This window comes from Fringilla coelebs (assembly GCF_963513975.1).
Source record: "Fringilla coelebs genome assembly, chromosome: 1".
Lineage (NCBI taxonomy): Eukaryota > Metazoa > Chordata > Aves > Passeriformes > Fringillidae > Fringilla > Fringilla coelebs.
In genome coordinates this window covers 42,947,357-42,975,316 of record NC_140028.1, presented here as the reverse complement: position 1 = coordinate 42,975,316, position 27,960 = coordinate 42,947,357, and the positions used below count along the sequence as shown (strand labels likewise).

General features: G+C 40.6%; 1 pseudogene across 1 annotated transcript in view; it reads left to right on the top strand.

The window, feature by feature from the left end:
* LOC311152518 (H(+)/Cl(-) exchange transporter 6-like) overlaps positions 1–27,960 on the top strand; it is a 75,580-nt pseudogene that overhangs the window by 36,508 nt on the left and 11,112 nt on the right. The window contains exons 13-15 of the transcript in view: positions 5,951–6,021; positions 22,965–23,144; positions 26,447–26,597. The product of the transcript in view is annotated as a H(+)/Cl(-) exchange transporter 6-like (transcript). The remainder of the gene's footprint in view (positions 1–5,950; positions 6,022–22,964; positions 23,145–26,446; positions 26,598–27,960) is intronic.

Below are 27,960 nucleotides of genomic sequence, written 5' to 3'. Positions count from 1 at the left end.
ACTGTAACGCAGCATCCCACTTTTCCAAAAAATTTTAGCGGTGATGGTGGTGAGTGATAAGGAGACAGTAAAGCAAATTGAGTTAATGAATGTAGTCCTAAGACTATAAAGGATTTCTTTAAAGGTGAAGTGCACAGGAAAGGAATATTTTTCACTTTGTTTTAAAGAGAGAGATTAATGCAAGTTCAGGAAGGGAGTATTCAGTTGTATCGATATGTGAAGAAGGTGCCCCTTTTGGCACAATCCCAGATGGAAATAGTGGATCATGATAACAGCATTTTAATTCATGGTTTGTCAGGACATTATTAAGTGGCAATTAAAGTGACTCAAGTGTTCCAACACACAGGTTGCTGAGGGCCAGCCAGTGATAAGACCAAGATTAAAGAAATTGAAGCGCAGATCTACATTGTCTATGATATGGTTGTGAAAATACAAGTAACTTAATCCTGTTTGATGTTACTTCCATAAACTCCTATTCTCAAGAAAGCTTCATGTGCAGATCTTTTACTTCTGTGACTAGGGAATTGTAGTCTCCTTCCATTCTTTACATCAAATGATTAGCTTGCAGCCTTGCTCGTATTTGCTCCAAGAGAAGAATGATCAAAAGTTTTCTGCTGGCTACAAGCCCTCCACCCTCTGGAAATGTTCTCTTGACCGTGAACAATTTTTTCTTGGTATCCTTTAAAAATAGGAGCAAAAATTTCCAAGGAGGGAAGTTCTGGTTGTACATGAGAACTGAAAGGTGCTTTCCAGGGGGAGTGTGTACTCTTCCACAAAACCCGGGAGAAGACTGGGAAACTGTGCCCAGAGGTAGAGTATTGTGCCAGCTGCAGCCTCAACTCCAAAACTATTTGGTTTGGCTGATACTACCAAGACTTCAAGTCCCTTCCCATCCACCCCCTTTTTAAACTTGCTCCAATGCATACTGTCTTCTACCTTTGTCCTGCAGCTACTTGTTTTTTTTTGTTCCTAAATGTTTTCTTAATTCCAAGCCTTTTGGTTTAGTGTAACCTTGTGAAAAATGACAAAATTATTTCTTCTGGGTTGTTTGCTTCCTCCAAGGATGATGATTTTTATATTATCTGAAGGAAGAAGATTTTGCCTTATCTTTGTTCAGTTGGCCAGACAGCTCTTCTATTTGAACAAATCTTGAAAAATTAATTAAATTTAAAAAAAAAATTCTCTTTTTGATGGGCCCTCACTTCTGCATTTGTCCTTGTAAGCTGCAAGTAGCAAGACAGATCTCTGGCTAAGTGGGTTTTCAGTAGAAGAAAATTGACTTGTACTGTGTAGCTAGCTGATGATTTTGTCCTTTTATATTATTGGAAATATCAAGGGTTCAGGGAATATTCACTGTGTCAGCAGCCCTGCATCTAATGAGGTTGTTTGGACTCTGCTCTCTGAGCCAGAGTAAAATCTTTGAAACATGTTAGTCACAATTTAACTGAAACTGAGGGAGGTTTTTAACAGTGAGCTTTAAGTAAACTGCATCTTTTTGAATTTCCTGGGCAGCTGCTTTTCTCTCTTTGATGTACTGTGCCTGGTGATGCTGTTAATGAAATGCATAATTATGTGTTACATAATAAAACAGAGTTAACATGAAGGTGCCTAATAGATTATAATGACGTGGAGGCCTGAGAAACTAAAGACTATTGGGGGTTGTTGAAAAGTTCCTCTGGTGACAAAGATGATGTCTAAAGAGGTTTGAATAACTGTGCTGATAAATTAATTGTGGTCTCTTTGTGTGTAAATGACATTTTTCAGGATTTTGTATATAGAGAGATTATTGAAAAAAAAAAAGTACAATTTACTAGGCTGCTGATGTATGAAGTGTCAGCACCGAGTGCTTCCAGTGCCTATTAGAGCTGCTGGCTTTGCACAGAAGGGTGCCCTAGGCAAAGACATTTTTGGCATAGCCTGTCTCACCCGTAGGATCAAAAGGAACCAAAAAAAAAAAAAAATCTGGCAATATGCACAGAGAGTAAATTGCATCCTAAAGAGCAGCCCCTAGAATGCAGCCTTGGAATGAATATTGATAAGCAAAACATTCTGCTTTATGGCTGAAGAGTTGTAGGTGTTTTGTGACTGCCCCCAACTTCCATCCCTCCTTTCTCTGCTTTTGTCCCCAACATTTCCTCTCTCCCTCTGTAATAATCTGGATAACTTGTTCCTTTCAGAGAATCTTTAGGAACTGGTTTGCACACATAGGTATTTTTAAAGGAGAGGGTGTATAAGCTTCCAGCCCTGGACCACATGGGCTCCTGATGGTGCTGGGCTGTGGCTGGGCTTGCTTGGCTGCTGCTCTGGACTCACCAGGGCCTGTCTGCTGGGAGAATTAGCATGCAGGGAGCTCCAGTGTGGATTTACAGCCTGCTAGCTACTTGGCACTAATTCCCTTGGGTGGATGATTCTAGTACCTACTAGGAGGGCTTTTGTGCAGGTAGTTTCAAGAGTGCTTTTGTGTGAGTTAGGCAGGCTCCTTTTTGAAGCTGTTTTTTACTTCCCAAGCACCAAGGGTACCCAAATGGGCAGTTAGTGCCGAGTAGCTAATCGCAGTAAATTCGCACCCAAGCTCACCGAGCATGAACTTCCTCATGCAGCCAAATCCCGAGGCTCTGCACTTTGTCTCTCTCAGCAGGGAGCAGATGGCCCTTCTCTAAACAGGGAATACCAATAAAGCCTTATGAAGAGCACAGATATTGTGTGCATGAAGATTCGTGCCTGTCCATGTGCTTATATGAGATGACTTGAATTTATCACCGTTCTTGGGTTAACTTCTGTGTCCATGATTTTTGTTAAGATACTTTAAGGTTAACTTTGCTGCTGAATTGCCATCATCCTTGTCATTAGTAGACAGTTTTATCTGCAGGTTTTGATTTCTTCCTTCTTCATCATACAAGACACCATACATTTTGTTATCTGAATGATTGCATCTTTCGTGTGTGAATCTTTCTTCGTTGCAATTCCATTTCCCAGAATTTATTTGAACTCCAATTAATGGCTTTCTCTAGGTCTCTAAGTACTAGGATGTGAAATCAAGTAAATTTTTAGATAAAACCTTGCTTTAGGCTGGGGTTCATAAATAAGTTGATCTATAATTACTGTACAACTTCACTTTATCTTAAGATCACATAATGGGTTAAATTTTTGTGCTAAGTTTTCTTGAAAATTTATAAACTATTTTATCTGGTTTTTGTGCTTATGCTTCAAATATATCATTGATTTCTAAGTCATCTGCACATTTTCTTTAAGTTTTTACTCCAGTATTGCCTACATCCAAGAAAATTTTGTATCACAGAAATTGCCTCTCCAACTTCCATCTATAGTGAGAGTTCTGAACAACTCCACCAGCACTATTGTGGCCAAAGTTTAAATTTACTTATGTACAAAAGATATTGCTCAAAATGCTTTTAACATGTCTTTTTAGAAATGACCTCAGCCATCCTAGCTTGCCAAAGATAAACAGCATTTCTGCTCGACAGGCGTTAACCCTTGGAGGAAGTGAAGTCCAACGCTGAATGTACAGGCACTTGCTCTGAGCATTCAGAGTGCTGTTGTAGAGAGGAGCCATCCTCCCTCCAGGTCCCAGCACTCAGGAAGGCTGCAGGGCTGGGGAAAATCAGCACAAGCCTCAGGGTTTCTCAGTTGCAGATGTAAGATGCTGCTGAATGTTTCCAACAGTAAAGGAGGAGGGTCTGGGCCAGGTCAGCTTGACTGTTCCTCCTAGAGGATAGAAGGGTGGGAGGAAGGCATGAAGTGGGATGAAAAACAAGAAGTCTGATGAGCCAGGCTCTGGTTCTTGCTGTTCTGAAGATATTCTGTATAGGTTAAAACAATCACTTGAAAGTATTTTTTAGAGTTTAAGTTTCAAGAGTTCTTATATTTAGAGTTTCAGAGTGCTTTTATAGCTTTTTATAGTAATTTTTACTGTTGGTTTTATTCCAGAAGAGCTTCCTGTAGCATGATACTTAAAAAAACCTTAAAAGGAATCCACAGTAAGGACACTCCATTTGTGTGAATGAGTTGCAGCAGATACGATTAAGCAATTCTTAAAATCCCACAGTTGCTGTTTTCCTTTCAACTGACACGTTCCTGTTTTTAAATTAAACAGCTGAATGCTACGTTTAAAGAGAAATTCAAAGAATGCTGTGGTGTTATTGGAAATCTCTGGCTATGTCCAAGCAGAAGGACAGTTGCATGACTCTGTTGTACATGGCTGACCATGCCATATCAGTCCTTCGTTGGGATATGCTGTAAATCATCCTGAATGTTATCTTTTCAAACCCAGAACAGAGACAGAAGGAGGGTGAAAATTTAAGTCTGGATAAATTTCCTACAGCTTATCATGCAGAAATGTGTTTATTGGCATTCTCTGAATGTAGATATTTGAAGTGCTTAACAATCTCTAACTGATGAGGTCTATTAAATGGCCATGTGCTGTAATTCACTTTGTCTGAACTGGAGAAAAGTTCCTGGGCAAAAGCCTCTTAGTCTTATGAGGAAAGGTTGCATATTTAGTCCCAGGGTAATTGCTAATAAATACACCTGTTCAATGGGATGCAATGATAGGGGAAATAGTGGGATGTGAAAGGAGATGGCAATTGTTACTAAAATCCTTTGTAAGGTATCGTAAGGACAATATTTCTGTGCAGTGGTTTTCACCATGAAAAATATTTTACTTTATTTTGAGTGTGAGACCCACTTCATTGTGGGTCTAAACAACATTAGTTACATTCACATTATTCTCTGTTTTGCTTAGGAGGATTCACTCTGTACCCTTCATTCAAAGGCAGTTCTACTGGTGTGCTTTAAGTCGCTTCCCCCACAGCTGTTAGACATTTGCAGTAGCAGGTCAGGTGAACTTGGTCTACCTTAGTGCTCAGTTATAGGGCTTGTATGCAACCATGGAGGCAAAACCAAGCAGCTCAAGGGTAATAAAGTACAAAAACATACTACATAGCTCACCCCTCTTCTGGACATACAGTCACCACACAGGGAAAAAGGACAAGTATGCTTAGAAGAGGTGAGATACCATAATTTATTTTGGGTGAGATACCATAATTTGTGCACATGATTTTCTACAAGCAGAACTTCATGCCAATTCACAGGTTTGTGATTGTGGGGACAGGACACCAGCACCATGCCTTGTACTGTCCAACACTGTTTTGTGTGGTAACTGATGTTCCTGCTGCTTGATCTCCTGAGCTGGACTTCTGCTGGAAGCTGCTTCATTCCTTTTCTGGCATCCTTCAAGACAACATTTGTACGAGGAGCTTGTTCTGTCAGGAAGCAGGAGTAAGGGAAAACAAGTTTATGTCTCCTGAGCTCAGCAAGAAATAAAAAATATTTGAATTTGTTTGCTTTTTAGAATATTTGTCACAATGCCAAGCTATTTTAAGTAATCTGGCTACTTCATCTCCACTTACTATCCTCTTCTACATCTGAATTATCACAAGCCACCTGAAATATGGGAATCAGATGTGATTTTTAATGTAAGAGTCATGCTTCAAGCTGACAGGGATGGGAGGGGGAGCTGTCACTGCCTCAGCCAAGATTCTCTGGTGGAAGTGTTGATTGATAACCTATACCTGGGAAAGGTGGGGAGCACCCTTCCCCTTTCAGTGGACTGAGTTGCTTTCTATTCCTTTGTGAAAGAAGTAGGTAGTGGTGTGTAACCATTGCCTTCATCTTCAGGTATATAAAAAAATGCAAAGTCCTTTGCTCCATTTTTTCCTTAGGTAGACTTCACAAATGATCCAGTTCTCCCCACTGGTAGTGCTGGCTGTCATGTTGGCCAAGATGTCATTGTCACAGTTTCTTGTGAGCAAAATCTGTAGAACAGAGGAACAACAACAGAGTACGGTGGAGTCAAAGCACTTGTCCAAGTTCTGACAGTGTCTCCTGGGTGTTTCTGAACAAGCTGGTGACTCGTTCAACATAGGGAATGTAGGGTTCCCTCATGAAGCTGAAATGCATTCCCTACTTGGATGTGGAACCTTTTGTTTGTTACAGGAGAAAATAGTGAGGTTTCTCGTGTTGCTGATCTGTAATTTTTCTGTGTCATTTTTTCCAGAGAGGCTGTGTGGCTTCTCTGAGACCTGGAGCTTAGAGAGAAAAAGGGGAAAATGGAGACCCTGATCCTGAACAAGGTCCCCATGGTGTGATGTGCTGTACAAAGAGAATGAAAGACTCCTTTTCTCTTCAGGCTTGTGGTAGGTTTTGAATAACCACTGCCCCTGGGGTCCTGAGAGCAGTAAATGCTCCACAGTGCCCAGTTGGATGCTGTTTATTAATGGTCCAGCTGAGAATCCACTGGAGGTTTTCACAGACCCTTGTCACAGTTTCTTGTGAGCAAAAGCTGTAGAACAGAGGAACAAGAGAGTATGGTGGAGTGTGATTTGACTTCTGGATGACTGGTCTGGGCTTCCTGTATGTTGGGTACCACAAGATGTACACTCTCAGGTGGTGATTCCTGCCATCCAAGGACAGCAATTAAAGGGAGGTAAGATGAATTGTTCTGGAAGTGCTTGCTAATGACTGCACTAAACAGTCTTTACTATACTGAAGACTAAATTAATAGCTTGGAAAAAAGATGCATCCTTTATTTTTTTTTAATCTACATAAATCCATTAAGTCCTATGTATCTTTCAGTGTATGAACCAGTATCCAAATCTTCTTTTTTTCATGGCATTGATGCCAGGTAATAAGTACCTTTCCTCTCCTAAGTGTAGGTGCTGGGTCTGTATTTATCCTAGCTAATGACAACTCTGTACTACAGTCTTCTATAAAATGATTAGCAGAAATGCTGATTCTTTGAGATGTTCTCTAGGAATTAATTAGGTATATATCCACAGCCAAAGCTATTTGCAGGACACTTCACTTTTCTCCCAGTACTGAGGTCTACTGGGCAATCTTTTAGCTTCAAATGACCCTCTAGAAAAATACAATGTTGGTGACTCACTCTGTTCACATTTTCTTCCAAATGTAGCCATGTCTGAAAGGTTTTAACAAGCACATTGAATGCTGGGTATAATCTAACTGTGTTTATCATGAGAGGAAAAATTGCCAGCAATGCAGTAGGAGGAAATAAAAACAATCTGTGACATTATGGATGACTTCTATATGTACCACGGCAGATAAAACAGAGGGGAAGAAGCCATAAAGTTTCCCATGGTATTCCAATTAGATGACAAGCCCATGGAAAGAATTATAACTGCTTTCCTGGTTCAGAATGAGGTCCTATTCACTTGAAGGACATATATATATATACATTTATATATATATAAAATTTCATTTTACTCCCACTCCTCCTTTTTTTTCCTCTCCAAGCACATTAAAGAAGGTTTCTGGACAACCTGATCACAGACTATACCAATACTCTAAAGCAAAATACATAGCATCACAACTTGGTAAGGATTTTATAGCTAGACACTTTACAGACTGCCAAGTTTTAGCTAAATCCTCTTAGACATAGTCTGAATAGGCTGATATACATCTCAAATAGCAGATGTAGTTGCTAAGCTGCTCTCCATCATATTTAGAAAGTCATGACAGCCAGGTGAAGTCTTCAGTGACTGCAAAAAGGGAAACTTCATACCAGTTTTTAAGAAGGATAAAAAGGCAGACCCCAGCAACTGTCATAGACAGGGGGATTGTAACCTCAGCAAGCTTGTGGATGACAAAAAGCTGAGTAGTGCTGTTCATCTGCTTGAAGGAAAGGATGCCATCCATAGGGGCCTTGTCAGGCTTGAGGAGTGGGCCACTGTGGACCTCATGAAGTTCAATAAAGTCCTGCACCTGTGCTGGGGCAATCTCTGGCACCAGCTCAGACAAGGTAATGAATGGACTGAGAGCAGCCCTGCAGACCAAACCAGAGGATACTGGTTGACAAAAAAATCAGATATGAGCTGGCAGTGTGTAATTGCAGCCCAGAAAGCCAATTGTAACCCGGACTGTGTAAAAAGAAAAGTGACCAGCAGGTTTACTCTGCTCTTGTGAGACCCCACCAGGCACATTGCATCCAGCTCAGGAGCCCTCAGGACGTGGATCTCTTGGAGCAGGTCCAGAGAGGGTCCACAAAAATGATCAGATGGCTGGCACACCTCTCCTGTGAAGAAAGGCTGAAAGAGTTGTGGTTGTTCAGCCTGGAAAGAAGAAAGCTCTAGGGACACCTTGTTGCAGCTTTTTAATGCTTAAAGGGGCTTATAGGAAAAATGGAGAAAAACTTTTTATCAGGGCCTGTAGTGATATGAGAAGAGTCAACAGTTTTAAACTAAAAGCGAATAGGTTTAGATTGGACAGAAGGAAGATATTTATTATGATGAGAATGCCTTATCCCTGGCAGTGTCCAAGCCCAGGTTGGATGGAGCAACTTGGTTTAGTGGAAGGTTCCAAGGTTCCCCCATGGCCTGGGGTTGGAACTAGATGATCTTTAAGGGCTCTTCTAGCCCAAACCATTCTATAAGTATATCATTCTATGTCCCTGGTCTCCCCAGCACACTTCTTGGATGCTCTGTTACCTTGTTATCCTCTCAAACAAATGATGCTTCACCATTCAGCCACCTTAGACCTCTGGGATTTGGATTGGTCCCCAGCCCTCTTGTAGCTTGGGCATCCCAAACCCTGAATAGTGACTCAAGGGATTTCTGGTCTGCCTCTTAAAGTAAAAAATATAACAATTGAAACACATTATGAGGCCTACTATTTAGTCTTTGTAAGAATTCCAAGCCTTAGATCTTGTTACTTCACCTAGCATGGGAAATCCACATATTAAGATAAGACAGTAAAAAAAATTAGTCTCTTGACATGTTACCTTATATCTCTTTCCTCATTGCTTCTGAGCATCCTTGAAACTTTGGCAGAAGTTCTGGAGCAGAAATTCTACAGGAAGGTGTCTGATAATGAACTTTTCTTTCCATGTGTTTTCCCTGTGGACCAAGGTTTCTCTTTCTTTTTTCTCTCTGACTGATCCTGCAGCTAACAAGATGCTGTGGGAGCCTGCCTATTTGCTTCTTTAGTCTTTTATCTCAGTGACCACACAGTTTATGTAGGGCTCTGCTGTTTTTAAGTTCCACTTATTTGCTACACTTCAGTAGTATTTTAATCTTCAAATGCCTACACTCAGATGTAATTTTGCAGAGACTGTCCTCTTCCTCTGGTTGTGTCAGCTTGGTTGGGGGTTTGCTGCTCTGGGAAAGTGTGGGTGACACAGTTACATTTGTGCCAGATTCTGCATCTTCTTTGTTCAGTATTACTCTGAAAGATCACAAGATGTATAAACTGTGCATTGCTGGATTCCCCAAATCAAAACAGGAACAGGGGTCAGCTATGTAGGAACTGGTAGCTAGCATGTATTTATAAACAGGTGATAAATTATATTTGTGTATGCAGAGTGAAAGGTTCAGATAACTAACAGCTTGCTTAAATGCCACATGAATTTGGATCCTTCTTCAATGGAAACTGAAAAACCTTTGGTAAACAGCACCTGGCTGGTAGCAGAGAGAAAAAGTGACAGACTCAAGAGAACACATGATTTCAGGTCCTCAGCACCGGTACTGTCAAAGTGTGGATCTTCTCTTGCTTAGTTCTTCATCGGTGTTAAGGATGATAAAACCTTCTGTGTTTGATCATCTTGTTGATTCCTCTTACAGGTCTGGATTAAATCCCTAGGCAGAAAACATGTTATACCCTGAACAGAGAAGCAAAACCAGCCCTTAGATGAGCAAGGTGGGGGGCAGCATTAAGGTCCAGCTCCACAAAGGAACGTGACTCCTCACTGCTGCAGAAGTCAGTGGGTACATTGAGAAGCTACATTATCTGCATGCTGACTGTGAAGGCATCTCTGTAAATATTGTTTTGTACAAAACTGGTGGAAGTGAGACCTGGATCTTCAGTGGTATTTCACTACCTAATTTGTATTTAGGCACTATCGTCTGGATGCTCTGCTTCCTATGGAGCAGGGAAGCTTAAGATTTGTTTTCTTAATACTCATTATATTTTTGGAACCTCATTGATCACCCTGCCTGTTTTATTCTGTGTTCTGGGTGATAAGGCTCCAAACACAGCTGTATCTAGTGCAGGGCTGCTACAGTGCACTATGATTTCCAGCTACATTGCACACCACTGTAAACACCCCCCCTTATAAAATCTGGTTCACTGGAACACTCAGAGCTGCTGGCTGCCAGGGAATGTTCCTTAATGAGGGTAAGGAGTACTTGAACACATCTATGACTTGGCAACCCTTCCTGCTTTTTATAAGCTACTATACACTTCAGAGAGAAAATATCTTAGAGGCTACTTTTTAATGGGACAAGTTTACTTAAGAGCTGAGTGGAGTTGGTGCCAGTAGTTCTGTTTTGTTCTAGCTTAATATTAGCCTTGTCAAAGTTCTTATAGTGTCTCCTGGGTGTTTCTGTATTGCATACCATATAAAGCTGGTTTTGGGAGCCAAGAATTTTGGCTGGAATATATATTATAGTGGTCTCATTATATTTTTCTAAAGTGTATCAGAGGTGGCCCTATATTAAAGATCCATGGAGCAAGGCTGATTTTTTTTTTTCTTTCCCCCTTCTGGTTTTGCCTTAGCCCACAGTGCAGACGTTGGATCCAGAATTTGAGCCAACCCAAGTCTGAGGGTTATTTGGGATCCAAGGTCTTGGTTTGGCCTATAATAAAATTTGGGTAATTAGTGATTTTTTTTTTTTTTAGATGATACCTTAGATTTTGAAAATCACCAGACTTTTGGGAGGGTGCTTTTGGTTTGGGCCTGCATTAGCAACTACTACACAAAAAGATCCCTTTCTCATCTTGCTGACATAAGTATTCACTCAAAGACAGATTGACAACATGGTGCAAGATGTGGTGCATCCTGTCTTGCCTCTCTGAGATGTGTGTTTTATGACTGCTTGGTGCTTTCTTACTGACAGACATCATTAGGTGGTGGACTTGGCAAAGTTTTCACATCAGAGGGCATCCAGCCCATCTTTTCTAGAGTGTTTGTGTGGGAAGCTGGATCCTTTTCTGGCTGCACAAAGGAAAAAGGGCGCTGCTGTAAAAAGGCCATGCTTTGTCTTGGGAGAATCCTGGCTACTACAGAAAAGATGGAGAGAATGTGTTGAGATGTGGGTGAGATTTGTTAAAATTATGTTTGGGCTTTAAGCCTATGTCAGGTTTAAGAAAACATGGCAAGGAACCATTTTTATTCCTTTTTTTTTTTTGCCTAATTTTCCTGTGCTGGTTTTGAGTTTGGTGTGATCCCATTACCCAAAAAGCAGCTGTATGAGCCATAAAGAGTGGAACTGAACCCCTGACAAAAATACTCTGGCAGAACCAGGTGCTGCTTTATGTGCCCGGCAGAGCAGCAGTGCAGCCTTGCCTTGGTTTCAGTGTGGTGCAGTTGGTGGTGCCCATGTGGGATGGGTGAAAGGATTCATTGCTCCCACCTGTACCTACAGCAGCTCTCTGTGGGACAGTCCAGAGTGTCTTCCTTCATGATCCTCTTAACCTGGCCAGGGGCTGATGCCAGCTTGCTTCACTGTGCGCCAGCTTTCAGACTGTGCTCCCAGTCAGGTGTCCTGGATTGCCAAGCAAATTGTATTCTATCTGCCATCTGTCTGGAAGTTGTCTTAAGTGGGCAGTTTTCCTTATCTCTTCCACAACCCCTCCTCCCTCCGGGGAGATATCTGCTGATAACAGGCTACTGAATGTCACAGCATGACTGATAAGAACTACAGCATCCCATTGGGAGATGCTCCATCCAGAGGGAGGAGCCAAGCATTCCTACCTGGATATAAACTTGAGATTCTGGAACGCCAGCATGGCTTCTCCACTGGATTTCCCAGAGGAACAGCTGCCTCTTCCACTGGATCTTCGGAGGAAGACTACACCTTTTTTCTACAGGACCCCTGCTCCAACAGAACCACACCTGACACTCCAGGAGGACTGCAGCCACATTTCCAACTGGACTGCTACCAGCACCCTGACCAACAGGGTGTCAGGTTGTGTTCTGACTCTGTCAGTGTTGTTTTGGTTTACTACATTTTTATTTTATATTTTTATTTTCTTCCCTAATAAAGAACTGTTATTCCTGCTCCCATATTTTTGCCTAAGAGCCCCCCTTAATTTCAAGTTTATAACAATTCGGAGGGAGGGGGTTTGCATTTTTCCATTTCAGAGGAGGCTCCTGCCTTCCTTGGCAGACACCTGTTCTTCCAAACCAAGACACCAGGTTATCCAGAACTGCTCCTAAAAGCAACAAAACAAAGTCAGGAGTTGATGCACATGAATCTGTGTGAAGAAGGTTAATCTGAACATGAATGGAAGGCAAATTTCCAGCTGGGCAGAGTTACTGGTGTATATTAACACCAAATATTTATGTTATGGAGGCATGCTTTTCTGACAGGTGGTGGTAAACAAGGCTACTTTGCTCTGTAGTTTTCAGAAACCTGATTTTCTCTCTTCATAGTTTTGGAAAAAACCCCAAAACTCAGTGACACTGAATGAGCCACAAAGATGAACTAATGGGCCTTTTCAGCTTTAATCCTCAGAGAACAGAGACACTGTTTTCTACTGTAAAATTTCACCCGAAATTTCAAATTTTTCATGAAGTAATTTCAGTGTCCAAATCCATTAGGACAAAAAGTCACATGCAAACAGTGTAATTGTATTATGTGACTATTCAAAGGGGACAAGGAGAGGAAGGCTATATGGAGGGAAGCAGGAGGAGTACTGTTTTCAGGCCTGCCCCATTTTCTCACTTTGCTTTGGCCCAACCAATTCATTTTTCAAAACTCTCAGTTACAGAAGGGAAAACAATGCCTCCATGTCTCATGTGGCTTTCAGTGTCCGTTGTCTTTGCCAAGTATTGTCAATTTCTTAAACAAAAGAATTTTAAGAAATTTGCCTTATGTAAAGGCAAAATTTATTGTGAACTCTAGAAGATGATTTTTCACCTGGCCTCATTTTGACTATTTAATGAAGCTACTACCTAAAGGTAGTACAGGAATCAAAATGTTTTTATCTATTTAGATTGGTGAAACCATAAGAAGCCCAAGATTCCAGTTGCATTACTGTTTATTTTTGGAGCAGACTCTGAACAAATGAAACAAATTGCCTTTCCCATGCTAGAGTAAATACCAACAGATATAACTCTTCCTCTAATCTAAAATAAACCTTTCCCAGTCTCAACCATTCAATTTCCTAAAATGTCCAGGAGGAAAGCTGGTGCTGTGCCCTCCAGGTTTGGAGCTGCAGGATTCCACAGAGCGGTGGGTTTGGAGCAAGTGTGGAGCTGGCTGAAGTCAGGGATTGGAAGGGCTGGAGGGATTTGATTGGAAGGGCTGGAGGCTGAGTTAGAGCACAGTGCTGACCTACTGCCCTTGGAAATGCACTGGTAGTTACTGCAGTGCTCATAACCAAGGATATGCAATAGAAGTTACAAATACAGGGATAGTGAAGACGAGCCAAAAATCCGTCGGATCGAAATCCTTGAAGGACCTCATAAATACTTTAATGTTTACACAGGGCCTGTATATTTTCACAATTACCTTTCCATGAGCCCAAAATGTTTTAACACTGGAATGTTTTCAGCTTTAAGAAGTTATATTTTCTGATACATCTGAAAACTGCAGCCTCAGCTTCTCTATTGGCCCATTTTTTTCTCATGAACAATTAAAGCTGGATTCCTTTTTACCCCCAAATATGCAGAATGCAAATGGTGAGTTCTACTAAAGTTATGTATTGAATATGATCACAGCGTAGTAAGAAGAAAATTTGTTTGAATGTTGTACCATCTTTTTTGGGCAAAAAGATGCATTTACAGTATTTGCCTCTATTATAATTAAGAAGTGATAAGAAAAATGACTTTTCTGTAGAGAGATTTTTGAGAGAAACAAACCTATAAGAAGTTTGAAAGGTTTGAGGCAGTTCTTTAAAACCTCGGAGTGAAAGTTTGGAGGCATGAAGACATAGATCAAGTGTAGGGAATTTTGCAGCAGCTGAGTGTTCCTCTGGTTTCTGTCACAAGGCGCTTCTCTTGCTGTCCAAAACAAGGTTCCTGTTAGAGTGTGAATGGGATTGTCATGGAGCTGGCACACCTGCTGCATATATTAGACAAGCAGTGACAATGGATTGGTACTTAATATGAGGCTCTGGCTCTTGCTGTGAGGTCCATTGTGAATTGCCTGTAAGGTCCATAGTGAGTGTAACACAGATCCCTTTTGGCTCATGGACAAGACTTTCTGCCTGATGTTGAGAGAGGGATAACAAATCCACAGTGACTTTTGGTGGTGTTTTCTATTTCTGGGGAGTCCTCAGAAACCAAAAGAAGTGACTTCTGCACACTTTCTGCAGAAGGAAAGGCGCTGGAGCAGCATCTGGAACTAATAACCTGCGTTTCACAGCTCACTGGTGGGCAGCAAGGGAGCTGCTCCGGCTCCAACAGGCCCTTACGTAAAACCTGCACACAGTGATTTTCAGCTGTGGGAAATCTGAAACTGCTTCTGCTGGCCCAGTGAGGAGGAGACTGCCTGACTGCAAGGGCATCACCGCAGCCTTCAGATGTGGTAGCGCGCAGGTGGAGCACACACATACACACACACACAGAGGAAAAATCACATCCAGCCATCAAATGGGGTATTCCACTAATTGGAAAGTCTGTTCTGGTGTCTGGCCACCATTTGGCAGATACTGACAGTTTCCACTTAAAGCCAGCCAACCTAGCCAGAAAGCCAGCTGTGTGGCTGATCTCATGAAGATGTCATTGAACAACCCTTTGAACTCCTTCAAGAAATGGTGAGTCTGATTCGAGGCAGGCTGGAACCCCCTGGGGGTCTTTGCTGGATGTGGGAATACAGACATCCATCGATGTAATAGTTACACCTCAGCGTTCCTGAGTCGCATGTAAGGATATCATCTTCGTTCTGGCACCAGGGACTCCTTCCAAGCACACCTTAAGATGAAACAGAGTCTCTTTGCTGCTCATATGTCACTTTTTCTGTTCCTGTGAGTGTTGCTACGTCCTCATAAATATTGGTAGGTTGCCATAATGGTTGCCATGATGAAAAGACTTATTTATTTAAAAAGAAGAAACAGATGGCACAACATGCTTCAATGAATTTCAGCATGTTTGAGAAACGAAATACCTGTTTTAGAAATATCAGTTTTGTGAAGGTGTTAAATGCTATCTCACACAATTGCAAGTACACTGTGCGTACACAGAGTGACAGCAGAAGTAAAGCAAAAATAAAAAGACATAGAATGGAGTAGTTTTATGAAAAGCCATAAAGAGGTGAGCATAGTTTTATTAGCTGCTGCCATTCAATGCATGGAGATCTGACTGTAGGTGAATGGCACACAAAAGCCATGTTAGACAGAAAAAGCCTCAGGAAGCTGAATCCTGGTGGTGAGGAGAAAGAAGGAAGGAGAAAGAGAAAGCAAGCCATGCACACAAAAATTCTGTTCCCAGAACTGTAGGTGCATATATCGACCACATTTCACTATAAATAAACTGCCAGGTGCAGAGACAGCCACTTATTTTCCGGAAGAGCAGAAAGTAATACCAGCATCCAGGGCACTATTTTTAACACATTCTGCACTTGTAGTGGAGAATTACTTGTAGTGGAATGACTTACTTGCTGCAAGTCATAACTGAGGTAAAAACATGTGCTGCACGTGAATGGTGTGTAAAAAGCAGGGGGATTAGTTAAAGGATTTTTTTTTAAGTGATGAAAGTTTGTAGAAATTTGTAGCTCAAGTATTTTTATGAAAAATTATTTATGGTTCCTAATGTGAAAGAGCTATAAGAGGGATGTATATGTTTTAGAAAAGGGAATGTTGAAGTTGTAGGGGTTAAATGCCTTTCCCAAGGAAGTTGATTGTACAGCTGGAAGGAGAAGTGCTTTTGCTTGAAATTCTGGTTAAAAATGTCAAAACCCTATATTTACTGGACTGGGAACAGGGTGTAATCTGTATCTCTAGGTAACTAATGTTGTATTTTAATAACCTGACCACACTTTTCCACTACAAAGTGTCTGATTTTCTGAGGGATTGAGAAATTTGAAATATTTCTTATATTTTTTTTCCATCTGTGTTACTTTAGTTTACTTGTTTTGTAATCTATTAGACCTAAATCTCGATACCCATTTTGACTAAAATATCAGCTGATAATCTGTGTCTGATTATTAAAAAAGATACAGCTGTCACTGTCCATTCCCAAACATTTTAAAGCCAGAATTTTTAATATACTAGTCGGTGCCTTCTTGGACCAGGGAGAGTGGAAAAACTAAGGTGGCTGGTGCAGTACATGAGGGTGGAGGCCCTGAATGAAGCTTTTATAAAAACTGTCTCATAGGAGATTTCCTCTCTTCTTTCCAGTTTGGATTAGGTTTTTTGGCATACGGTTGCAAGAAACTCATCATGTGTTTGCATTCAAGCTGCAAAAGCCAGCTTAGTACTTTGCGAATTTCCCTTGGAAATTGCTCTGCAATGCTCCGTCCAGAGAAGATGCATTTCCCTGTTTGTTTGGTTATAAGCAAGCTCACAAGGCATTTATTTTAGTGCTCAATTTACTTGCTTCTCTCACTTCTCTCTTCTCCATTCCTATGAAAGTTTGTTTGAAATATTTCGTTGAGTTTAGATAGCTTGTGGTGGTGTCTTTTTGAGAAATGACTTTATTTACCTCTCATTGGTTATAATGCCAGGACAGATGGATTTAACACAAGCTTAACCCTTTTGGTTTTGGAAAAGATTAGTAGAGGCTTAGACAATAACTTGGAAAATACAAGGATAGCTGAATCATTGACATTCTTAATACAGTAATAATCAGCAACATGTTCTAGGGTTAGCCCATTGGACATTGAGATAGCTAATCTGACACTGGATCCTTCTGTCTGTGGACACTTACATACATTCAAATATGTTCTCTCTTGAGCTGGCTCTGCATTACTTGCAGGGCTCCTTCTCTCCTGACCATTCAGCTGAGAAGCCTTGGCAGGAGGGTGTTTGCTCCTGGCCCCGAGAGCCTGGGCACTGCATCATCCCCCATGTCTTGGAGATCCCAGGTGAGGGCTCATAATCCCCACAGCTGAGATGAGAACCCATTTTGAATTTTCTGATGTTTCTGCCAAAAGTGGGCTTTTACAGGTCATGTCTGCTGCATGCCACTCTTCAGTGGCCACGGTGCAGCATCTTTTGTTGGACTTGCAGAGCTGGTGCCAGACAGCTGCTTGTTGGAAATGAGACATTTCCACAGCTGCTACTAATCACATGGAGAAATGCCCAGTTCTGGACAGAAACACCAATTGAGTTTAGATGCCTTCAGGTTTGGGTGGAAGCAGTGAGCAGGCATTGTCAATAGCTCTGAACATTTAGATGCCTGTACTCCCCTAAATACTGACACGGCTACTGAAGGATGCTAATTACAATTTGTACTTTGTTTTTGGACTTGTAGGGTGAAAACTTAGCCAAGAACTATGACTTTGATATTTTTGCCTATGATTGATTTTGCACGCAGTAAGTTGAGGCTGTAGTGGGTAAGTTGCTGTTTGTAGAGTTCAAGCATGTGGATCCACTTCCATGATCCTTTACCTGTTTATCCCAAGGTCACACGCACATCCTAATTAATTTATTTGTAGCGAAATGCCCTTGCATAAACAACTGCATCTATACAAAGTGGGTAAAAGCTGCTGTTCTTCTAACTTAGCACTATTTTATACTGATGGTGCTGGTGGGAAAAACCTCATAAGAATGAAGGAAAAAAAAGATAAAGGAACAGAAAAGCAAACTTTTGGAAGAAAATCTCCAAAGATTCAACATTTTCCCAATCTTTCCCACCCCTCATCCTCCTTGTTCCAATACATCTCTTTTCCAAAAACAAAGACCTTTTTATCTCTGACCTTTGTTTCTTTTTTGTTCTGAAATTTTGCAAGCATTAGAGAGAGACAATTTACCAGCAGATTATAAGACCTTGTGGAAATCCATTTTTCTTTAGTGTACAGTAGTTGTTAAACATATATAAATTTCAAATCCTCTGTGGAAAATAAGTGACAGGGAGACATTCAGCTAACCCAAACAACACATTTCACAGTAAGTGCTGTTCTACCAAAAGGCCTTTAGACTGAATAACTAAATGTCCCCTCATTTAAGGATATTGAGGGAGCCAGGATCAGGGAATGCTGGGAAGCTTGTTGTCTTACAGTCAATGTAAATATTTGTAGATATTCTGAAGGGAGTCTGAACCCTGCAAAATTTCTGGCTCCTGAATTAGCCATAAGGATTTCTCAGTTAGTTTAGTGCTAGAGACAGCAAGGAGTCCTAGGCCTGGTCTGCCGTGCAAAGTTCCACTGAAGAGTGATTTTCAATAGAGCTAATTAAACAAAAGCCCATCATAGCATGCATGCACTTACATCAAAGCACACAGAGATTTTATAGGTTTAATTTAACTTTAAATCAGCTTAAATGTGTCTATTTCATGGGCTAGCACTGAGTGGAGCAAATCAATTTTAAATTTAATTAAAGTGGTGTTCTTTTTCAGTGGAAGGAGGTCTTATAGGCTTTTCTGTTTCCCTTTATTGATCTCAATGGTATTCTATGAACATGCTAAAAAAACCTTTATTTTTTACACACCTTACTTGAAAAACTACTGAATTCAGTCATCTGCACATGATTAACATTTTTGCAGTACATATGTACTATTCTGTTACATAGTAAGATCCATATTGGCATGTAATTTTTGGATAAGCATTTTCATAGTTTGTTTTCACTAAATGTCTTGTTGAAAAGAAAATTGGTGGGCCTGTGACAAGTATGTAGAAATCTTTTTAATGACTTTTAAGGCAAGGAAAAAAAGAATTTGTATTTAAATGTAAGCAATTTCTTGTGATGTTGTGAGTTTGTTCCTAATGGGGTAACCTTAAAGGTGATTGATAGTAAGAAAGCTAATATAAATAAATAAACTGTATTTATAATGTAGTAGCAGCTACAGGTCATCATAGCAGCGGGGCTTGTTCAATACTAGAATGAATATTCTGTTTTTCCAGCAAAATGAAATGTATTAAAAAAAAGAAAAGAACATTCTAGTCTCAGAAAATGCATGGATAGTGGAGACCATAACAGAATAACTCTAATACTTGTTAATGTTCATAACACAGGTAAGTAATTTTAACATCCTCCAACCTGAGAAGTTCCCCTTAGCTAATGAGCCTGTCCTCTTAATTGCTCAAACTTCTGACCATGCTCAGACAAAAAAACACCACAAGTATTAAGCAACCCCCAAAACATCCTCCTAAGAACTATTTATACAAGATGCAGTGGTCAGTCAGGGCAGTATAACAGTGGTTTACAAGAAGCCCAAATAAAACCTAGAGCAGTCCTGAGCAGGATGGCCTGGGGCGAGTCAATGGGTAAACATTCTCAGTGCAGAAAGAAAAAAAGGGGAGAAACAGCCTAAAACAGATGAAGGAAAGTCTGTGAATAAATCCAAGCAAGCAGTGTTGCCTGTGTTCTCATGCACCTTAATCCTTGTCATGTGTTTGAATTAGGATGATGCTTCTCTCCCACCCACCTTTAAGTCCTTTTAATAATCTGAAACTTATACAAAATATGGAATAAACCTATTTGAAGAAAAGTTCTCTTGTACTGCAGGTTGTCTAAGGTAACCTCTGTGTTATGATTAGATCTGTTATGGTTAGATCCTTAACAATTTATTTCAGTGGGAAAACTTCCATTGGATTTAATAGCAACAGGGTCTGAACTACATTTTCATGAATCATTTCAAGACAGTTTGCCATTCAGGAATATTAGCTTCTTACCAAATGACTTTTTTAGTTAGATCATAAGGCAGATTGTCTTCATTCCATGTTATATCCAGTCCCATGGATGTGGTCTTGAAAGCAACCTGAAACTTGGATATCATAACTTTGGGGAAATAGCCTTAGTACTTTAACACATTATGCTACTATAGTGAGTTACGTTTGGGAAGAAAATATTCTCACATGTCCTATAAAAGAAAAATTTACACTGGATCTATTTTTGTAGTGTGGCTACAGCTCTGTGTCTCTCTTTGAGGTAAATTTATTAAAGTAAGACAGGCCTACTTGATAAAATCCAAATGTAAGTACCCTGAATTATTCCATAAAAAGGCATTTTCAGCATGGTAAATGAAATGTCCTTGCTCGAAACTGCATTTCAAAACCAAGGCCTTTGATGCATCAACACAAGTGTGCAGCAGCAGTGGCACTGACCAGCTGAGCAAAGTGTCCTTTGGGAGGCATTTGGGCAAGCTTGTGGCTGTGAAGGTTAGCAAGGTTTTTGACACTGGTTTGCACGATATTCTTGCATCCAATGTGTTCGGCCTAAAGGCTGAACAACCAGATGGTAAAATACCTGGTGGGGTGGTTTGCCTTAGTTATGGGGGGGCACTGGGCTCGTGGAGCCATGATCTCCACAACGGGGCATGGTGGACAAGGAAAAATGGCACAAGTTGAAATGAATGTTCATACTGGAAATGTGGAAATACCTTCTCACCATGAGGACAGTGGGATAGTGGCGCAGGCTGCTCGAGGTGGCTGCACAGGCTTCCTCCTTTGGAAGTCTTTAAAACCTGACAGGAGAAATGCACATTGTTGGAGCTCATGGTGGAGCCCACCTTCAGCAGGAGGCTGGTCCAGAGAACTGCTGAGATCCCTTCTGACTTGAACAATCCCTGGTTCTCATGATCCTACAGGTGCAACTACAGTTTGGCTTAGTGTTCACCTGAGAAGCAATATATTGGTATAGGCTTTCTTCAGCCAATTCTTTTAAAAGATGCCTTGGCCTTGTAACAGTCTTTCATAAAACAACTCTTGCCTGCTTGTTTCCTACACCCTCAAAGCAAAGTTATTCCTTACACTGACAGACAGGAGACTTCATGAAAGAAATGTCTGATGATGATGATGAGCAGTGGATCAGCACAGTCCTTAGTGTGTTCTTACCTCTGCAAAAGCTCACTGATGATAATGCAAGTGGTATAGTAGATGTAGGCCAAACACACAATTCATAATACCAGACAAAACCAAGATCACAGAAGCATATAATGAGATATCCCTCACATTTTTAGAAGTGGCTGATTTGACAAAACAGAAGGATATTTCATAGGTTTCTGCAATAACGTGGAATATTTGCTTTCCATGCAACAGAGAAAAACTGTGAAGTTGTGAAGACTGAAAGTCTACACTCTGCTAAGAAATACACTCTAGAAATTGCTGGAATGAAACAGTATTCACACTACTCTCATTTAAAAACCATTTGGCATTTGTACATAGTTCATGTGATCCAGGAAGCAGCTATTATCATGAATCATGTTTTCACACTGTGTTCACTGTGCTAGGTCTATCATATTCCTAGACAAAGCTTAAGGCAGGCAAATACAGATTTTTATCTGGCCTATGGAAATAAAAAAGAGGCAGAGGATGACCAGGAATCTACTCATTTAGGAACAATAAAATTCCTTTGGTGGAGTGTTTTACACAACAAGCAGCCACAGTGGCACAATTCTGACAGCAGCTTGTCAGCATCTATGGTTCCCTTTTGAGTTTCACCATTTGTACTTCATTAATTGGTAGAACTCAGAGAGGTTAAGAATGAAAAAAAACATCTCTTGGGGATTTAAAAATTTTGTTTATTCTCCACCCAGCCACTTTGATTTGCAAGGTAAATTACTTCTCATTTTAACTCAGAAACAAAATGTAGTTAAGACAGGTTCATTTTTTCCATAAATTTGTGTTCTTGGTCCCTTGAAATGTGGCTCTGTAATAAGATGATGTTCCAAATTTATATTGCCTGCAGTCTGTTTCATATAACTGGGGATGGGTATGACGTGTTTTGATGCACATAGGACTATATTTTTTTGGGATTCATTTAAATCCATCCCAGTTTAGAAGAAGAAACTTACCTCAGCTTTGTTGGTGCCATGTATGAAGTGCATGGTCTTCTCAGCTCATTTACTCTTAGACAGGTGGTCATATAACAAACCATCAGAATAATTGGCTTGAAAAAACAACCTTGTGTCTCTCAGGAGGGAGGACAATAATTAATAGCACATGGAAAGAGTTACTTTTACCACAGGGATGAAAGGTACCATGGTAAAACAGGATGTGGGCAAATGTATGCTCCAGTTGTCTCTGTCTGTGGTTTGTGTCAGCCTGTTTCTGACCAGGAGGTTCTGGCTTATGGTGTGTCCAGATGATAGTCAGAATAATTAAGGGTTTTTATTTTTTTTGAAAATAGAAACTATGAAACTGCTTATAACTAGAGCAGTTAATTGATTTCAGTTTTAAGATTCTGGCCTACTATAATTCCATAGAAATGACTCTTAAATTTTGCAGAAAGTATCTTTATTTTCCATTTCACCCAACTGTCAGAAATAGGGGGTAGGCATGCTTTTCAATTTTGTATGTTCATATGTCCTGAAACTTTGCCTAGAACCTGAAAATTATTAGAACATACTGGAAGAATCTGTATATGATTTGTGAACTATCTTTGAAAGGGTAATTTTTCTAGCTGCTACTGCTGCAAAAAATCCAACCCTATTGCAATGATAAGCGTAAGCATGAATTTCTCCAAAGCGCTTAACTTTAATCTATTTGATATCATCCAGAATTCCAGAGGATTTCAACTCAGATTAAAAATCTTTTTTTACCATGAAAAGTCATGCAAATTGATAAGTGGATCTTACAACATCCTGCCCAGGATGACCAAGTCTGCATATGGTAGAGTTTATCACGTATCTCACACAAAGCAAGGCAATGCCTGATAAGCACTTTTATTGGGTAATTACATTTTTTTTTTTTACATTTGTAAATAAAGCAGATTGATTTCCATCTTGAAGTAATTTACTAACACATTATAAACTCGTCAAATGCTAACGTGGTGCAGTATGCCATTTCCTGTTTACTAAGTAATCCTCTGGCCGTCTGCTTTGTGTCTTTCAGGTTGAACCTGGAATTGTTCTCTGCCAGGGACATCGTGGAGCCTGGCGTCAGAGCCCTCCACCTGAAGGAAAACATTGCCTCCTTGGCTTGGCTTCTTGCAAATACAAGCCATGGCCGATTCCCAGAGGTTTGCAGGCCCAAGCCAGAACGTGCAGAGGTGTTCCAGGGAACTAATAAAAGGTAAAAATTATATCAAATTGATGTCATGCGATGTTTCTGGCTCCTTATCAGATGTTTTTTTTTTTTTCTTTAAGCATCTGTTTGTGAAGATTATTTGGGATGTATATGAAACTTGTTCTTACTTTCTTTAGCATGAAAAGCAGGTGTCCTTTAAAGAAAGGACCCAGGTCCTTTCTAGCACAAGATCAGCTATTGCATCAGGAATTTATGGAAACAGCAACAATGAAATGATCTTATGGGAACAGCACAAAAAGGGAAAAATGCCCTTTGGAGCCTTAAAGGTTCACTGAAACAGTAATTTAAAAGGATTTGAATCCAGTTACTCATGACATTTCCCATGCCAATTCAAAGCTGGCCTGCTCTTTCTTCACTTTTTTTTTCATTTTATTAGTGTATGCTTTTACAGGAAATGAGTTAACATAAATCATACTACAGACAAGATAAGCAACAAAGTCACTGGAAGTAACATGCTAGGGTAAACAAGAATCAGACTAAAGGAATCTTTGCCATATGGGGCACTTTCAAAAGGCATATAAAATCTCCTGATAAATGAAGTATTTGTGGTACTGCATTTCATATGACAGCAAGAGTGAATTCATCCTTTTAGGAAGGGATATTAAGACTGTCCTTTGAGTGGTGGGTCATGAGTGGGAGAGGCAGTGACTTAATTTCCACTTTGAGTGTCCTAGAGAAAAGGAGAAGATGCATATGCACCTCCTACTGCATTGGAGTTCACACAGCAAAGCCCTATGAATTCTGCTTCCAACAACAATAAAACTGGACACATGTAATAAAAACAGATGGCCAGTTTTGTTTAGTAATATTATATTTTTTCATAATTTTCATGGCTTCTTTTGTCCTGAATGGCTGTAGTATTCTGTATCTTTTCTTGTACAGAGTTCCTTTTTTATCCACTTCTGTTCTATCTCCTTAACTGCATGGCACTTGGAGCTACCTGTGAGCATACAAGGATAAAAGTTTAGTTTTTTTTTTTTGTCAATGTGGATTGTGGAAAAAAACTATCTGTACATCACTGGTGGAGATTTGATTAGTCCTTGCCCACTTGCCTACTTTATCACAAATTTTCAAGGATGAACTACCAGCAGCTGAATGAATATTTAAAAAAAATTTTGAACTTGCTTCAGTGACAAGTGAAACAGTTTGTATAAACATTTTAGGAAGACAAATATCTTCCTGTAATGAGAATTGTACAATGGGAATTCTTTGAGTTTCAGTGGCCTGGAGGAGTAATGACATCAATAAGTGAAGTATTGTATACTTGTGTGTGATACATATTCTTGTTTCCTCACAATGATGTTATCATAAATACAATACAAAATGTGCTAAGGCCCTAAGACCTAAATTTCTGAGTGGTAGTCTGCAGTATGTACCAGTCTGAAGATATTATAGGGTGTAAACTAGTGTGCTTTTTTGGTTCTCAGCTGTTCACAGCAGTAAAACTAGAAAGCATACTAGCAACAGCTACAGCCAAGGTTCCTTTAATATTCACTTTACAGGCCCAGGCTGCTGAGGCATATGCAGAGTTCATGTAAATACTGTCGTGCTTTATAATGCAGAGCAAATTGGTGTCAGAAGAAGTAAAAAGGTGGAAAGGAAGGCTGATACCAGGACACTCCAAAGAGAGGTGCCTGTAGAGAAAAGCTGATGCTCCCTGAAAATTCTGGTAGGGTTGTGGTTTTCTCAATCCTCAGAGCTCTTTAGTGATACATTCTGTTGGAGCTTTTTCAAAGGGATGAAGGAAGAAGTTTGTTTCCCTGTCACTTTCAGAACAAATGAGCTGTTGCTAGACTATTTTGAATAAAACCAAGATAATATTATAAATGGTTGACAAAGAAGAATCAAATGGCTTTTTTGGCTAGTTGGTACCTCACTCCAGTGAAACACATACAGAGAGGTTGTCTGGGTGCAAGAATTGTGTTCTGGGGTGCTGTGACAACTCCCCTTCTTGCCCCAGTGTTTGCCCAGTGGCTTGAGGACTTTCATGATGAATTCTGAATGCCTTGTCCGCAGCAGGGACCACAGGTGACTTTGCTGTTCTGCTGTTCTCACCAACACTGGGAAGGGAATGCTCTGCAGTCATCCTCTGAAACAAATCTCCAGTAATGTGATGTGTCATGGAATTTGTGTATTCATGACCAGGAGCAGTTAGGGTTTGGGTTTTCCATCTTACTCATAAAATTACAGCTCTTGCAGCACGTAACTCTCAAGACCAAGATGACAAATGCTGTGAACTCCTTAAAGAAGAAGAGTGCTGTTCAACCTCTTACCCTTTGAAACCCAAGGAAATCCTACACAGATGTGACGTGACCAAAGCAGAAAAGTGATAAGTTATTTACCCATCTTGTACATCAATAATGTTAAAGTGGAGGATATGTGGCTTGCCTGACATATCTTCAAAAGGTGGCTTGGAGAAGATGTAAAAAATAATGGCCATGATGTTTTTGCTGAGAGTTGCCTTGGATGTAATTATTGATTCTCAAAAACGGTTGTTGGCTTTTTTCCTCTCTTGAACAAAAATGTTGTTATTACGTTGAAAAGAATGGAGTAACAAGCTAATGAAGGGAAAGAAACAAACAATCTGCCAAGCTTGCATGAAGGCAGTGGCAGCTCATAATTTTTTAATAATGTTTCTCATTTATATGTTTTTTTGTACCATTTTTTTCTCATGAATAAGCATGGACAAAACAGTGTAAATTTGGTCCAAATGTAAAAGTTATTCAGTACCTGGCCACACTTGGAAACTGTAGCAATGAGAATTGCTGTATACGGATTAAGTGTTGTTATGTTTCATAATACATATGAGTGATTCTGACCCTTTGAAGAAAAAAGGTCAATGCCAGTTCCTACAAAAGCAAGGATGGTGGCCAAGCAATGTTGGCTGGAATCTGCATGGGCCTACAAATGCACCTTAGAGTTGGCCTGTAGCAAACACATAGATATTCCAATTTTATTAAAGATAAACACAGTCATATCTCCCCCCTCTCCCCCAAATCTTCCAGATCTGCCTAGTGGGGCTAGATTTTTCTCCCACTCTTTGTGATCTGGATGGTTACCCACTGGAAAGCAACATGAGATCACCAAACACATTTTTCCATGGGTGACCTAAATCTGAAACTGTTATCTCCCCCAGCTGAGCAAGCAGGGGAAAATAAAAACAAAAGCAACTACTAAAGAAAACTTCTTGGCTTTAAAATTGTTAAAGAGGAAGCAAGCTGTAGCTGAGAAGCAAGTTTCCAAAACAAAGATCTCCTTAGAGTAATACATTTGACACTTTGCCACAGTAAGAGCTCTGTGCATGCCTGGGAAACCCTTGCAGAGTTCAGTTTGAGGAACTGTGGCTACACGTTCTTCAAACTGAACCCTGCAAGGGTTTCCCAGGCATGCACAGAACTTGGTGGTGAACTTGATGCATTGATGGTTGATCGATTTACTGTGCGCAGCGCAGAGGGCTGAGGAGCTGGCTGGCCCCCTTCATTTCTCCCACAGTAGTGATGATACTTGCACATCAGAACAAAACAGGCTATTCTTTCGCACTGCAGCTGAAATGCCTCCCCTGTTGCCCCCCAGTGACTGCAGCTGAGCTGAGCTGTTTATGAATGTGTTAGCCCTGAGTCCTCTGAGAGCTATAAATGTCATGCCCTCAATGACATGCCCTCCTGGCTAGGTGGAATTCATTCTTCAGAGTGACCTGAGGATAGGACCACTGCCTTCCTTCCCAGGCTGTTTCTGCCAGAGAAACAGCATGAGGCTGTAAATGCATATTGAGGAGTTGTTGGGAGGTCCCCTGGCTCTCTTTTGTCTTGGCTGCTCTAGACTGTGGCTCCAGATCCTCCTCCAGTGGGAAAAGATAGAGTTATGCTTCTGCCTAATTTCTGTGAGACCGAATCTGAAAAAAGAGCTATTTTTTCATTTCCACATATGTTACAATGTACTGGTGCAGGGCCTTTGTGGGGCAATGAAGTGGTTCTTTGACATGATGAAGAGATTAGACATATCATCACTTGTGTTTTGCTTCTCCATCTTCTTTGCCAGGGGTTACTTCATAATGTAAAGCACAGTAAAACCAGAAGACATGGAGGATTTGAGGAGAAAAGCTGTAGGTAATGAATTTCTTTTCCCTGTCTGTAGACACGTCTGGGATATAACATGGAGGGTGATGATATTCCATGGTCAGCAGCAACAGCTTTGCTGCCATGCTTTGCATCCTCTGATTGCTTCCCTCTACAGGCATGTGTATTGGATGACAATGTGTTCTCTACCTAGGTGCTTTTTTTCCTGGGATGCTGTTTATTCCTTGTTTTATGTAGGTTTCCTGCATATTTGTGACTGATGAATACCATGTTCCTCCCAGGGACTGTTCTGATGTTGGTGGCCTTTTTTGCCTGTGCCTTCACTTTTGCCAAGGAAAATTAGGGAGCAGCTTTTCTGTACTGTGGTTAAATCCTCCTGGTGTCCGTTGAAGTAAAGCAGGTGCATGCTGGAGTCTTGTTAGACCAGGAGCTGTCCCCTCTGTGTCCTTTGAGGAAAAATGGTGAAGACAGTCAAGAGCTGGAATGCTGCCCAGCAATCTTAATTTCTGCCTTGAACACAGCTGCGAGACAATTTTCCTGGAGAAAATAGGAGGTTGACAAATACCACTGAGTAGCCTGTTTGGGAATTTTACCATAACAAATAAGCCATTTTGTTCACGCCTGAGGCTCTCAGATCTGTACCATACGTACCTCTCCTCCTGTCAGGCTGAGGGCTGGATTCCCTGTGCTTGCCTCTGTACTCTTACCTACACAGCTGTTAGCCA